Here is a 13489-nt window from a genome sequence, read left to right as displayed (position 1 = left end):
ATTCTAGTCCTCTTGAAATAAATGCCAACATTGCATTTGCCTTCCTAACTACCTACTCAACCTGCAAGTTAAGTTTAAGAGAATCTTGGACTAGGACTCCAAAGTCCCTTTGCACTCCAGATTTCTGAATTCTCTCCCCATTTAGAAAATAGTCTATGCCTCTATTCTTCCTACCAAAGTGCATGACCTCACACTTCCCAACATTGTATTCCATCTGCCACTTCTTTGCCCATTCTAACCTGTCCAAATCCTTCTGTAGCTTCCCCGCCTCCTCAATACTACCTGTCCCTCCACCTATCTTTGTATCATCTGCAAACTTAGCCAGGATGCCCTCAGTTCCTTCATCTAGATCATTAATGTATAAAGTGAAAAGTTGTGGTCCCAACACTGACCCCTGCGGAACTCCACTAGTCACCAGCCGCCATCCTGAGAAGGACCCCCTTATCCCCACTCTTTGCCTCCTGCCAGACAGCCAATCTTCTATCCATGCTAGTACCTTGCCTCTAACACCATAGGCTCTTATCATACTGTGCAGCCTCCTGTGTGGCACCTTGTCAAAGGCCTTCTGGAAGTCCAAGTAGATAACATCCATTGGCTCTCTTTTGTCTAACCTACTCGTTACTTCCTCAAAGAATTCTAACAGATTTGTCAGGCATGACCTCCCCTTGATGAAACCATGCTGACTTTGCCCAATTTTATCACGCACTTCCAAGTATTCTGAAATCTCATCCTTAAAAATGGACTCTAAAATCTTGCCAACGACCGAGGTCAGGCTAATCGGCCTGTAATTTCTTGTCTTTTGCCTCACTCCCTTCTTAAACAGGGGGGTTACATTAGCGATTTTCCAGTCCTCTGGGACCCTCCCTGACTCTAGTGATTCCTGAAAGATCACCACTAACGCCTCCACTATCTCTTCAGCTATCTCCTTCAGAACTCTGGGGTGTAATCCATCTGGCCCAGGTGATTTATCCACCTTCAGACCTTTCAGTTTTTCTAGCACCTTCTCCTTGGTAATGACCACCATACTCACCTCTGCCCCCCCGACTCTCTTGAACTTTGGGGATGTTACTCGTGTCTTCCACTGTGAAGACTGACGCAAAGTACCAATTCAGTTCCTCTGCCATTTCTTTGTTCCCCACTACTACTTCTCCAGCGTCATTTTCCAGCGGCCCAATGTCCTGTTTTGCCTCTCTCTTAACCTTTATATATATAAAAAAACCCTTGCAATCTTCTTTTATATTACTGGCTAGTTTACCCTCATATTTAATCTTCTCCCTCCCTATTTCTTTTTTAGTTTTCCTCTGTTGGTCTTTGTAGGCTTCCCAATCCCCTGGTTTCCCACTGCTCTTTGCCGCATTGTATGCTTTCTCTTTAGCTTTTATGCTGTCCCTGACTTCCCTTGTCAGCCATGGTTGCCTTGTCCTCCCTTTAGTATGCTTCTTCTTCCTAGGGATGAATTTTTGCTGTGTCTCCCAAATTACTCCCAGAAACTCCTGCCATTGCTGTTCCACTGTCTTTCCTGCTAGGCACATCTCCCAGTCAATTCTGGCCAGCTCCTCCCTCATGCCTCTGTAGTTGCCTTTATTCAACTGTAATACCGTTACATCTGATTCCAGCTTTTTCCTCTCAAATTGCAGGGTCAATTCTATCATATTATGGTCACTTCCTTCTAAGGGTTCCTTCACCTTAAGCTCCCTTATCAAATCTGCCTCATTACACATCACTAAATCTAGAATTGCCTGTTCCCTAGTGGGCTCCACCACAAGCTGCTCCAAAAAGCCATCTTGTAGATATTCTACAAATTCCTTTTCTTGGGATCCACTACCAACCTGATTTTCCCAGTCTACCTGCATATTGAAATCTCCCATGACCTTCCCTTTCTTACATGCCTTTTCTATCTCCTGGTGTATCTTGTGCCCCACATCCTGACTACTGTTTGGAGGTCTGTACATAACTCCCATTATGGTTTTTTCACTTTGCGGTTCCTCAACTCTACCCACACAGATTCTATATCATCTGACCCTACGTCATTTCTTGCTATCGATTTAATTTCATTTCTTACTAACAAAGCAACCCCACCCCCTCTGCCAACCTGCCTATCTTTTCGATATGATGTATATCCTTGGATATTTAGCTCCCAGTTCTAATCCCCTTGCAGCCATGTCTCCGTGATGCCCACCAGATCATACCTGCCAATTTCAATCTGCGCCACAAGCTCATTTACCTTATTTCGTATACTTCGGGACATTGTCTGTAAGGTCTGATTCAGTGAGTATGACCATGTCAGGCTGTTGGGACTGTTCTCCCAATTTTGGCACAAGCCCTCGATATTAGTAAAAAGGGCTTTGCAGTGTCAGCATGGTTGTGTGTGTCATTTCTGGTGCCTAAATTGACGCCAGATGGTTTTATTCCTTTTTGACTTTTCTGTAGCAGTTTGGTACAATTGAGTGGCTTGCTAGGCCATTTCAGAGGACAGTTAAGAGTCAACCATATTGCTGTGGGTCAGGAGTCACATGTATGTCAGATCAGGTAAGGAGGCAGATTTCCTTCTCGAAAGGACACTAGTGATAGCTGATCGGTTTTTACAACAATCAATGACCATTACTGAGACTAGCTTTCAATTCCAGAATTATTAATTAACTAAATTTTATTAGTTGAATTTAAATTGCGCCAGCTGCCGTGGTGGGATTTGAACCCGTGTCACTAGAGCATCTAGTCTAGAGACATTATCCAGGGATGTGACTGAAGACATGAAAATCTGAAAATTAGTGGCTTGAGGCAAAAAGGTCTGAAATTTTCCTTGGCAAGAAATTATGTAATTACAGATTTTACTATCTGTAGTGAATGCAAATGCTTCTAGGCAACTTCAAATTGATGAAATTATTAGTAGAAACATTAGTTTTCCTTCTGTTTACTTTCTATTACCGTCAAAACTGTAGACCAATGCATTTGTATTAATCAAATGCTGATTTCAACATTTTAGCAAGTAATGCAGTTTATATATGTAATACAGGATGAAATAAATACTAACACCAAAATGTGACCTATTTCTATCCGTACATTTTGTGCATAAATGACGGCTAAAGGAGTTGAAACTTAAATTTTCGTAATTAAAGAAGAAATACATGGGGGTGGATTTTCACTGAGTCTGGATGACTCAGCAGACCTTTAAAAATGGTGGATGGGGCCTGGATGTGGAAGTCCTGCCCACCCCTCCCCGCTTTCTGGTAGATCCTATGTTTGCCAGCAGGGGGAAGGGGGCAGGATGTGAATCACACAGGTGTAGAACATGAACCTGCTGGATCATTTGAAATTAGTGCTGAGTTCAAACAGACCCCATTTTCGCTGTTCCAAGAGCCTTAACACGCAGTGTGGGAATCACAGTTTTATGGAGGAGGCATAAACGCTTGTGAAGGACGGATTTAATGTCTACCTCACTTTTCTCCTTTCAGACACTCCTTGGAACCTAGCTCTTTGACCAAGCTTTTGGTCATCTGACCTAATATCTCCTGTGACATACTTTGTTTTATAATGCACCTGTTGAGCACCTTAGGATGTTTTATTAAATTAAAGCCCTTTTATAGATACAAATTGCTGTTATGTAGTTAAGAACTTTGAATCACTAACTGATTTCTCCAAACTTAAGGGGGCAACCACAATCTCCAAACTAATATAAGTTATGTTCATAAAATTCATATTTTTTGCCTTGTTTTGTTAAAATAAAATTACAAATTGAAGACTCTATGGGTGGAATGGGTGCAGGGTGGGCAGCTGGTCCCAGGCGATCTCGCACTATTCAGCCTATTACATATGTGCGCATGAGGATCAGAGTAAATCTCACGACGAAGGCGGGCAGGAAGTCACCATTCCTGCCGTTACCTCATGGGGTCGAAGGTCCTGTTGCCATATTTAAAGGGCACCCGGACAGCCATTCATTCACTGCAAGCCAGGAGCTCCAGATTCTGCAGATAACAGAATGTCCCAGAGAAGGTGACATGTGGCCCCATGATTCAGTAAAGCCTCCCTGCAGGCTCTCCTCCAGGCCATCCACAGAAGGCGGGAGGTGCTGTTTCCCAGGGATGGCAGCAGAAGGCCCTCCCATCTGACCATGGCAGCCTGGATGAAGGTTGCAGTGGAGGTTAGTGCCCATGGGGCCCACAGGAGAACAGCTCAGAGGTGTTGGAAAAGGATGAACAATCTGCTGCGCACTGCTATGGTGGGTGGCATCCTATACTCATCAGGCAGTGTAAGTCTGCAAGTGTACAGGGATGTCAGGAATGAATTAGGGTTGCAGATGGGACATGTGCACTGAAATTGTGGCAGCCACTTCATACTCTCAATGTTCTATCAGTTGAAGGACATCCTGTGTATTCATCACCTAATGGGAGAGGTCAGGAGCTGGCATAGGTATGCATGCTTCTAAACCATTCAAGTATCCGTTGGGATGACAATCAATCCTTCAGTCTGTCTGTAGAACAATAACACCTACAACAGCAGGGAGCGGGCTCAGACCAGCAGCAGCATGCCCGATATTAGAATTTTAACCAGCTTTGAGGAGGAGATTGAAGAACTAACCTGGGAGGTGCAGGACCGTACCTGTGCCGAAGGTAAGACAGGACTGCCCCAGGAAGCCAGTGAGCATGCCTCCAGCCTGCAGTTGTCAGATACGCCCACAGAGTAAGACATAGATAAGGTAGCCTGCTTAGGCATCCACTAAGTCTTTCTTTTCTCCATTCCAGGTACCAGCATGAAAAGGGGAAGGCAAAGAAGGAAGACAATCCACAGATCCAACTCCACCGCTGAGGATGATGCCTCAGAAGCCTCAAAGGATGCACCGTCACGGTGTTCACCTGCACCCTCCAGGAACACAGACATTCACCTTAGTGGAGGCACATTCTGGAATAGGCTCGAGGTCATGGTCTGGTGGGCACTCCACAGGCACGGGTCCACAGCTGAAGGAGGAAGTGACAGCCGAGATCTGACACATGGAGGACTGCTAGAGACCTGGCCCCTGCTCAGCCCTGTGCAGGTGACGAAACTCTGGACTTGGCCATAAGAGACCTGATGGAGATGCAGAGACAGGCAGGGGAACATCAGGCAGAGGTGCTAAAGCATGTGCAGGCTGCACCGGAGGCTGGAGGATTCTGGCCATGTTCTGTCTGCTGTCGTGGCTCCAGCATGTGAGCTCTTGGCTGCCTCCATGGAAAGATTGACAGCCGCCTTGGAGACCCAGGTCCAGCAGAACACACAATAGCTGCTGGATGTGCACTCGGACCTATACTCCGTCACTCTAGCCATGGGTGCAGTGCAGCCTCCCTCCAGGTGCCCCTTCTCCTCAAGGAGTCAGTTAAATGCTATCGCACACCCACAGAGAGAAAGTACGCCAGCAAGGCACCCTGGGAGGCTTCATCTCACGATACTCCAAGGGTGTCCAGCCACACAACCTCCCTCTGCCAGTGATCTGCCATCGCCTCCAGCAGGACAGGCCAAGGAGAATGCACCTGCATAGGAAACCCTTAGCAGGCCGGAGCCTTCTAGACCTCAGGCCACCAGAGGACACCCACCAAAGTCATCACAGTCAACAGGGCATAGCGATCAGCAGGCTGCCTCCACCTCATCTTGGATCTTGGGGCTCTACCTGGACATATGAAGAGAAAAAGGAAGGTTAAGAAATTATAACAGCACAAAGTTGGCATAGGCGTATAATCACTGTATCAATCATAATTATAAATGTGCATATAATTGCATATACTTGTTGTATTCTCATTATGTTGCTGGTTGTGAAGTGATCGCGTGCATTTAAGGGCATCACACTTCATCCCTGAGCACCTGCTGATGACATGGGCCTATGCAATCACCATTTATTGGGCGGAATTTTGCGTTCCCGCTGGAGACGGGTGTGATAGATGGTGTGAGTAGATAATATGGCACAATCTGTTTCACGATGGCAGGAAGCCAGGTCGCGATCATCCGCTCAGCCTGCTGATGGCGGGCCGCGTTTCCTGCCAACAGTCATCTGGGAGCTCATTGTAATACATCAGCATATCATTAAAAGGCTATCTCACCAGGCACTTGGACCCCTGTCAAATCGCCAGACCACGTTGGCGGGAAAGCACGTTGACGTGTTTCACAACGGCACACAGGCGACGTGCACTTGGCGGCCTTCACTCTGGGGCAACTGGAGGTGAGTGAACAGCATCGTTCTACAGAGCTCGCCAGGGTTGCCTGTTGCTTTGCAGGCTTCAGGGGCACCGGGGGGCCGGGGTGAAGTGCCGCACTGCCAAGGAGGCGACTGTTGTCAGGGACGGTGGGGGGGTGGTGTCCAACTGTTGCCAAGCCTCGGACATGAATGTTGTCGGGGTTTTGGGGGGGCAACCGCACACAGAAATCAAGGTGGGGGGCAGGGTAGGTGAAGGAAATGACCACACAGTAGAGACACCTGTATAAACTGCAACTGAGACACTTCAGGCACAGCCACAGCGATATGATCGGGGTCAGCTCCTAGACTGTCCACCCATGCAAGCAACGCGGAGGCACCAAAGTGCCACCAAGCGCTCCAGACTTTACATCCCCACCCGCCACCCTTCCCGCCCCGTCATGGCACAGACTGCGAGTCTGTGACCACTTTATTGGGCCGCGAAGCAGTTGGACAGCACACGTTGTACAATCTCCTCGCCAACGCTGGCTATGTAGCAGTCACTGCTGGAGGTGCTCACAGCCCCTTGCAATCTCAGCATCCTGGTTAGGAGCTACAGGGCAGCCATGCAGCGCACTCACTCATCTTTGGCCATCTGAGGGGTGGCCAGCGCTCTCTGGGAAGCATTAAGGGGCTATCATATAGGACCAGGAAAGGTGCCACGTACACCCATGCTAACCATGTCGCTCTCTTTCATGCCGCAGCAGGACTACATCAGGAGCTTGGAGCCTGGTGACCTTGCTGTATGCCTGATGGCCTACAAAATGCGAAGAAGACAGAGGAGAGAGCATGTAACGACACAGCAGTTGGTAAAGGCTGTTATTTAAAATCCCAGAGGGAAACTTTAAACAACAGTCATAACCTATATTTTCAATTCCCAAACTGATCTCCACAAAGGCAGCAACAACTCATAGACTTAACCAGACACCAGACAAAGCATTTTCGCCTTACAAATTCAAAATGAGGTTCCTTTCACTTCTGTTCCTTGGCAGACAGTTGTAGGCTTACAGCAGCTTTGATGTTATTTTGCCGCTGTCCTGCACACATGAAACTGCTGTCTGTTATACCCAGCACATCTCTTTGAATGTAAATTATCATTGTATCACCAGCCCCTTTGAACTCCACCTCTTCTAACAATATAACCCTTTTCATAGTACCAATTTTATTAGTAATATAAACATTGCTTGGTGTCTGCTAGCTAGGTGCCAGATTTCACTCCTCTTCTTGAATGCTCTATTCAATGAAATGCAAATGCACTCTACCTTACTGTTCACACTTCAAAACTACTATACATCAAAGCACCCAGACTAACAGGCTTTAATCCAATTAAAACACGCCCACAGACTAAACCTCTATTTTAAAAGAAAAATAATTTCCAATAACATATACATTAATTGCTTCATGACATCCCCCTTCCTGTCGAAAAATGAACCGTCATAATTCTAAAAGACGGCTTCATTTTTAAAAATAACCCATCTCACACTATCTCCTATACTTATTACACTATTGCATTACCAGATGCATGCATTAACATAACAATATATACATATATACACATGTACTTGGTATCAACAGAAATCACTCCAGTTCAGTGTCCAGGTTTAAAAAAAATGTCCAATTTTCCTTTAAGTTTCAAACCTTTGATAACGCATCTGTGAACAGATTTTCTCTTCCAGCAATATGTATAATCGGTAGATTAAATGGTTGTAATAATAAACTTGCACTTTGTCTTGAAATTTCTCCAGGAACTTTGAAGGATTATGGTCTGTATAAACCACTGTTTCTGATGAATTGTTTGCAACATAAATTTCAAAATGCTGCAATGATAACACCAAACCCAAAGTCTCTTTCTCGATCGTTGAATATCTTCTCTGTTGTACATTCAGCTTCCATGAAAAATACCCGATCGGTTTTTCAATTCCAATGTCATCTTCTTGTAACAGTATAGTCCCAATACCTATATTGCTTGTGTCAACGGTCAACTTGAGTTGCTTGGCACGATTGGGTACTGCCAAAACTGGTGTTGTAGGTAATACAGTTTTCAAACTATCAAATAACTTCTAACACTCCAGTGTCCACTGAAAATTCCTGTTCTTTTCTAATAGTTCAGTGAGTGGAGCAATCACTTGGATAACACTTGGTATAGATTTCCGGTAAAATCCACTCATGCCCAGAAATCTCAAAACTTCTTGTTTTGTTGTAGGCACTGGGAAATCCATGATAACCGTGACTTTTGCATGTCTTGGAGCCACCTTATCATGGCCAATGGTATGGCCTAGATACGTAACTTGCGCTTTTGCAAATTCACTTTTAGCCAAGTTCATCACCAAATTAGCTTCTTGTAGTCGAGTAAATAATTCTTCCCACGTCTGACTGAAAACGATTTGATCATCAATATAAATAGCACAATTGTTGAGTCCTGCAATTACTTTGTTTGTCAGTCTTTGAAATGTCACAGGTGCACTCTTCATACCAAATGGCATGACTTTAAACCGATATAATCCACTTGGCGTTACAAAAGCTGATATCTCCTTTGCTCTCCCCGACAACACTACCTGCCAATATTAGCAAGTAAATCTTTGTAATAAATTTCAATGCAACCTTCCAACCGTGGTATAGGATATGAATCCGCTTTTGTCACTGCATTCACTTTTTGATAGTTCACAAACAGTCTGTGTATTCCATCTGGTTCCGGTGCCAGTACGATAGGCGAATTCCAATTACTGCAACTAGACTCAATGATATCACTTTGAAGCATGAAATCAATTTCTTTTTCTACTTGTGATAATTTTGCCGGATTTAATCTATAAGGATGTTGCCTTATTGAAGATGAAATTTCTATACATACATCATGTATAGCTAAATGTGTCTTTCCCAACTTTTTTATTCATTCATGGGATGTGGGCTTCGCTGGCTTGGCCAGTATTTGTTGCTGATCCCTAATTGCCCTTGAGAAGGTGGTGGTGAGCTGCCTTCTTGAACCACTGCAGTCCATGTGGTGTAGGTACACCAACTTATTTCCACAAATAGGTTTGTGTGACTGCAATAGTTTTTCCAAATCATTTTGACACTTTCTTGGAAGGTAACTCAATATTTCATTTAAATTTTCAAGCACCCCCTCATTATCCAATTTGATTAGAGGAAAATCAATTTGAGTCCTGCACTTCTACCTCTTTCTCATCATCCACCATCACTAATACCTCTTTTTGTTCCTCTTCTCTGTCAAAGTACCTTTTAAGCATATTTACATGACACACCCTCTAGTTCTTTCTTCTATCTGGAGTATTTATTAAATAATTTACTTCACTCAATTTCTTTTTAATCCTGTAGGGCCCACTAAATCTTGCATTTAATGAATCACCTAGTACTGGTAACAAAACTAGTACTTTCTCTCCAGAAACAGAGCTGTAAGTTTTAGCTTTCTTATTTGTCTTCACTTTCATCACTTGGTGTGATGTCTTTAAATGTTCCCTAGCCAACTCACATGCTCTGTTCAATCTTTCCCTGAAATTTGATAGGTAATCTAGGAGAACAGTTACTGAATTTTGACTCACCAATTTCTCATCAATCAATTTCAGTGGTTCCCTTACCTCATGACCAGAAACTAATTCAAAAGGGCTTAAAACCAGTTGGTGCATTAGGAGCATCTCTAATATTAAATAACAAAATTGAAATTCCTGTATCCCAATCCTGTGCATAATGTTAACAGTATGCTCTCATCATAGTTTTTAAAGTTTGATGCCATCTTTCCAAAGCTCCTTCTGACTCCGGATGATAAGCTGTTGACTTAAACTGTTCTATCCCCAAACTGTTCAATATTTCCTTAAACAGCTGTGACATGAAATTTGACCCCTGATCTGATGGTATTTCTTTAGGTAAACCATATCTTGTAAAAAAAATTAATTACCTCCTCCGCAATCTTCTTAGTTGTAATATTTCTTAAAGGTATTGCTTCAGGAAACCTGGTAGACACATCCATTATTGTCAGTAAATACTGATTTCCACTTTTAGTCTTAGAGAGGGGTCCTACACAATCAATCATGACCCTGGTAAAAGGTTCTTTAAATGCTGTTTTTTCTTTCATTCACAGGATGTGGGTTTCGCTAGCTGAGCCAGCATTTATTGCCCATCCCTAGTTGCCCTTGAGAAGGTGGTGGTGAGCTGCCTTCTTGAACCGCTGCAGTCCATATGGTGTAGGTACACCCACAGTGCTGTTAGGAAGGGAGTTCCAGGATTTTGACCCAGTGACAGTGAAGGAGCAGAAGGATATATTTCCAAGTCAGGATGGTGAATGACTTGAAGGGGAACTTCCAGGTGGTGGTGTTTCCATCTATCTGCTGCCCTTGTCCTTCTAGGTGGTAGTGGTCATGGGTTTGGAAGGTGTTGTCTAAGGAGCCTTGGTGAATTTCTGCAATGCATCTTGTAGATGGTACATATGGCTGCTACTGTGAGTCAGTGGTGGAGGGAGCGAATGTTTGTAGACGTGGTGCCACTCAAGCGCACTGCTTTGTTCTGGACGGCATCCAGCTTCTTCAGTGTTGTGGGAGCTGCACTCATCCAGGCAAATGGGAGGTATTCTATCACACTCCTGACTTGTGCCTGTGTAGATGCTGGACAGCCTTTGGGGAGTCAGGAGGTGAGTTACTTGTCGCATGATGCCTAGCTTCTGACCTGGTCTTGTAGCCACAGTATTTATATGGCTAGTCCAGTTCAATTTCTGGTCAATGATAACCCCCAGGATGTTGGTGGTGGTGGATTCAGTGATGGTAATGCCATTGAAAATCAAACAGCGATGGTTAGATTCTCTCTCATTGGAGATGGTCATAGCCTGACACCTGTGTGGTGTGAATGTTACTTGCCACTTGTCAACCCAAGCCTGGATGTTGTCCCGGTCTTGCTGCATTTGGACATGGACTGCTTCAGTATCTGAGGAGCCATGAAAGGTGCTGAACATTGTGCAATCATCAGTGAACATCCCCACTTCTGTCCTTATGATGGAAGGAACGTCATTGATGAAGCAGCTGAAGATGGTTGGGCCTAGGACACCATCCGGAGGAACTCCTGCAGTGATGTCCTGGAACTGAGATGATTGACCTCCAACAACCACAAACATCTTCCTTTGTGCTAGGTATGACTCCAACCAGCGGAGAGTTTTCCCCCTGATACCCATTGACTCCTGTTTTGCTAGGGCTCCTTGATGCCACACTTGGTCAAATGCTGCCTTATTGTCAAGGGCATTCACTCTCACCTCACCTCCGGAGTTCAGCTCTTTTGTCCATGTTTGCACCAAAACTGTAATGAGGTCAGGAGCTGAATGGCCCTGGTGGAACCCAAACTGGGCATCAGTGAGCAGGTTATTGCTAAGCAAGTGCCACTTGATAGCACTGTTGATGACCTCTTCCATTACTTTACTGATGATTGAGAGGAGACTGATGGGGTGGTAATTGGCTGGGTTGGATTTGTCCTGTTTTTTGGGATTAAATGCATCAGTTTAATCACTGCTTGTGATTTTCCTGTTCCTTGTCAGGTATGACAAGTTCTACAGAATTTGACTACATCCCTACGCAATCCTGGCCAAAAAAATACCTCTGTATCTTTTCCTGTTTTCCTAATTCCTAAATGTACCCCCCATTGGAATTTCATGAGCAATCCTCAGAATCTCACTTCTATATCCTAATGGGATAACAATCTGATGCACCTCCGTCCAGCTTTCATTTTCTGAGACATGATCTGACCTCCACGTTCTCATCAAAATATCTTCCTAAAGGTAATAGCATACTGGAATACATTTTGCTTTTGTTTCTGAATAAGCTTTCTGATATAACTGCTTTAATTGCAAATCATTTTTCTGTAACTCCACTAACCTCCTTGAGTTAAACACTTCAGCAGAACTGTCCTGTGTTCTTTCCTCCTGAACAATGTTATCAAACACAGTGCCAGCTAATTGGATTTCGAGAACAAAAACAGAATTACCTGGAAAAACTCAGCAGGTCTGGCAGCATCGGTGGAGAAGAAATCAGTTAATGTTTCGAGTCCTCACGACCCTTCGGCAGAACAGGATTTCGAGACCTTCTTCTTGCCTTTGAACTGCTTGCTTATCTTGTTTTCCTTGTTCTTCCCTATGAGCCTTTGATCTCGTTACAATACTATCAGGAAGCAATCCAGGATGTTCCTTCTGTAACACCTCTGTTGAAAACACTTCTACAGGCTGCTCAACTACCATAGGCATCACCCACATTTGCGATCCAGCTATATCATTACCCAGAATAAATTGAACACCTGCAATGGGCAATTTTTCAACCACTCCAACTATTACTTCACCTGTCTTCCATTTGCTCTTTAAATTTACCTTTCACAATGGAATAGATTTGGCATCTCCATGAACCCCACTTATTATTACCTGCTCCTGCAATACTCCCTTTGAATAACAAATATCACTATCCCACAACATTAAGGATAGACTACCCCCTGTGTCTCTTAAAATTTTAACATCTTTACCTACTCCACCCTGTACGCATGGAAAGATTTTCCCTTCACACAAAAAGTCTTTAAACATTTCTGCAGCCTGCTTCTCAGAATTCTCTTTGGTAAACTGTGAACACATTCATACTTCTTCACCTATCACTGATTCCCCCTGTTTCACCTGTACACAAACTACTGTTTTCTCCTGTGCCTGAACCTCAGAACGCACAGTACTTATACTTCCAGAGACTTTCCGCACCCCAAAAATTTCAACAGATTTTTCCTGCGATTTCCAACACACTGACTTCATGTGCCCCACTTTATTACAATGAAAACACCTCAATTTTCGAATGTCACTTCTACTTTCAGCATCTTCCTTTTTATTCTGAGAAAAATATTCCTGGGAACTTCCAGCTACTCCTTCTCTTCCCTGACTTCCACCTTCCCACTTTCTATCCTTTTCAATTTGAAAGGGTGACGAGAAAAAGATTTTGTTCTATGAACTAACTCATAATCATCAGGTATCTCTGCTGCTTGTCTTACAGAATCAACCCTCTGTTCCTCCACCTGAGTTCTCACTAATGAAGGGATTGAATCTTTAAATTCTTCCAAAAGGATTACTTCCCTAAGAGCTGCATATGTTATCTCTATTTTTAACGCCTGTATCCACTGGTCAAAATTACTTGGTTTTACACTTTCAAACTCAATATAAATTTGCCCAGGCTGTTTTCTCATATTCCTAAATTTTGCTGCTGTATGTTCTCCAACATTTCTTCTGATAGCGAAGCATATGCCTCATGCGCCCTACCCACTAACTTAGACTGTAAGAAT

Source organism: Cetorhinus maximus, chromosome 11, assembly GCF_964194155.1.
Source record: "Cetorhinus maximus chromosome 11, sCetMax3.hap1.1, whole genome shotgun sequence".
NCBI classification, from domain to species: domain Eukaryota; kingdom Metazoa; phylum Chordata; class Chondrichthyes; order Lamniformes; family Cetorhinidae; genus Cetorhinus; species Cetorhinus maximus.
The sequence above is the reverse complement of the archived record's forward strand: the minus strand, read 5'-3'. Positions refer to the sequence as shown.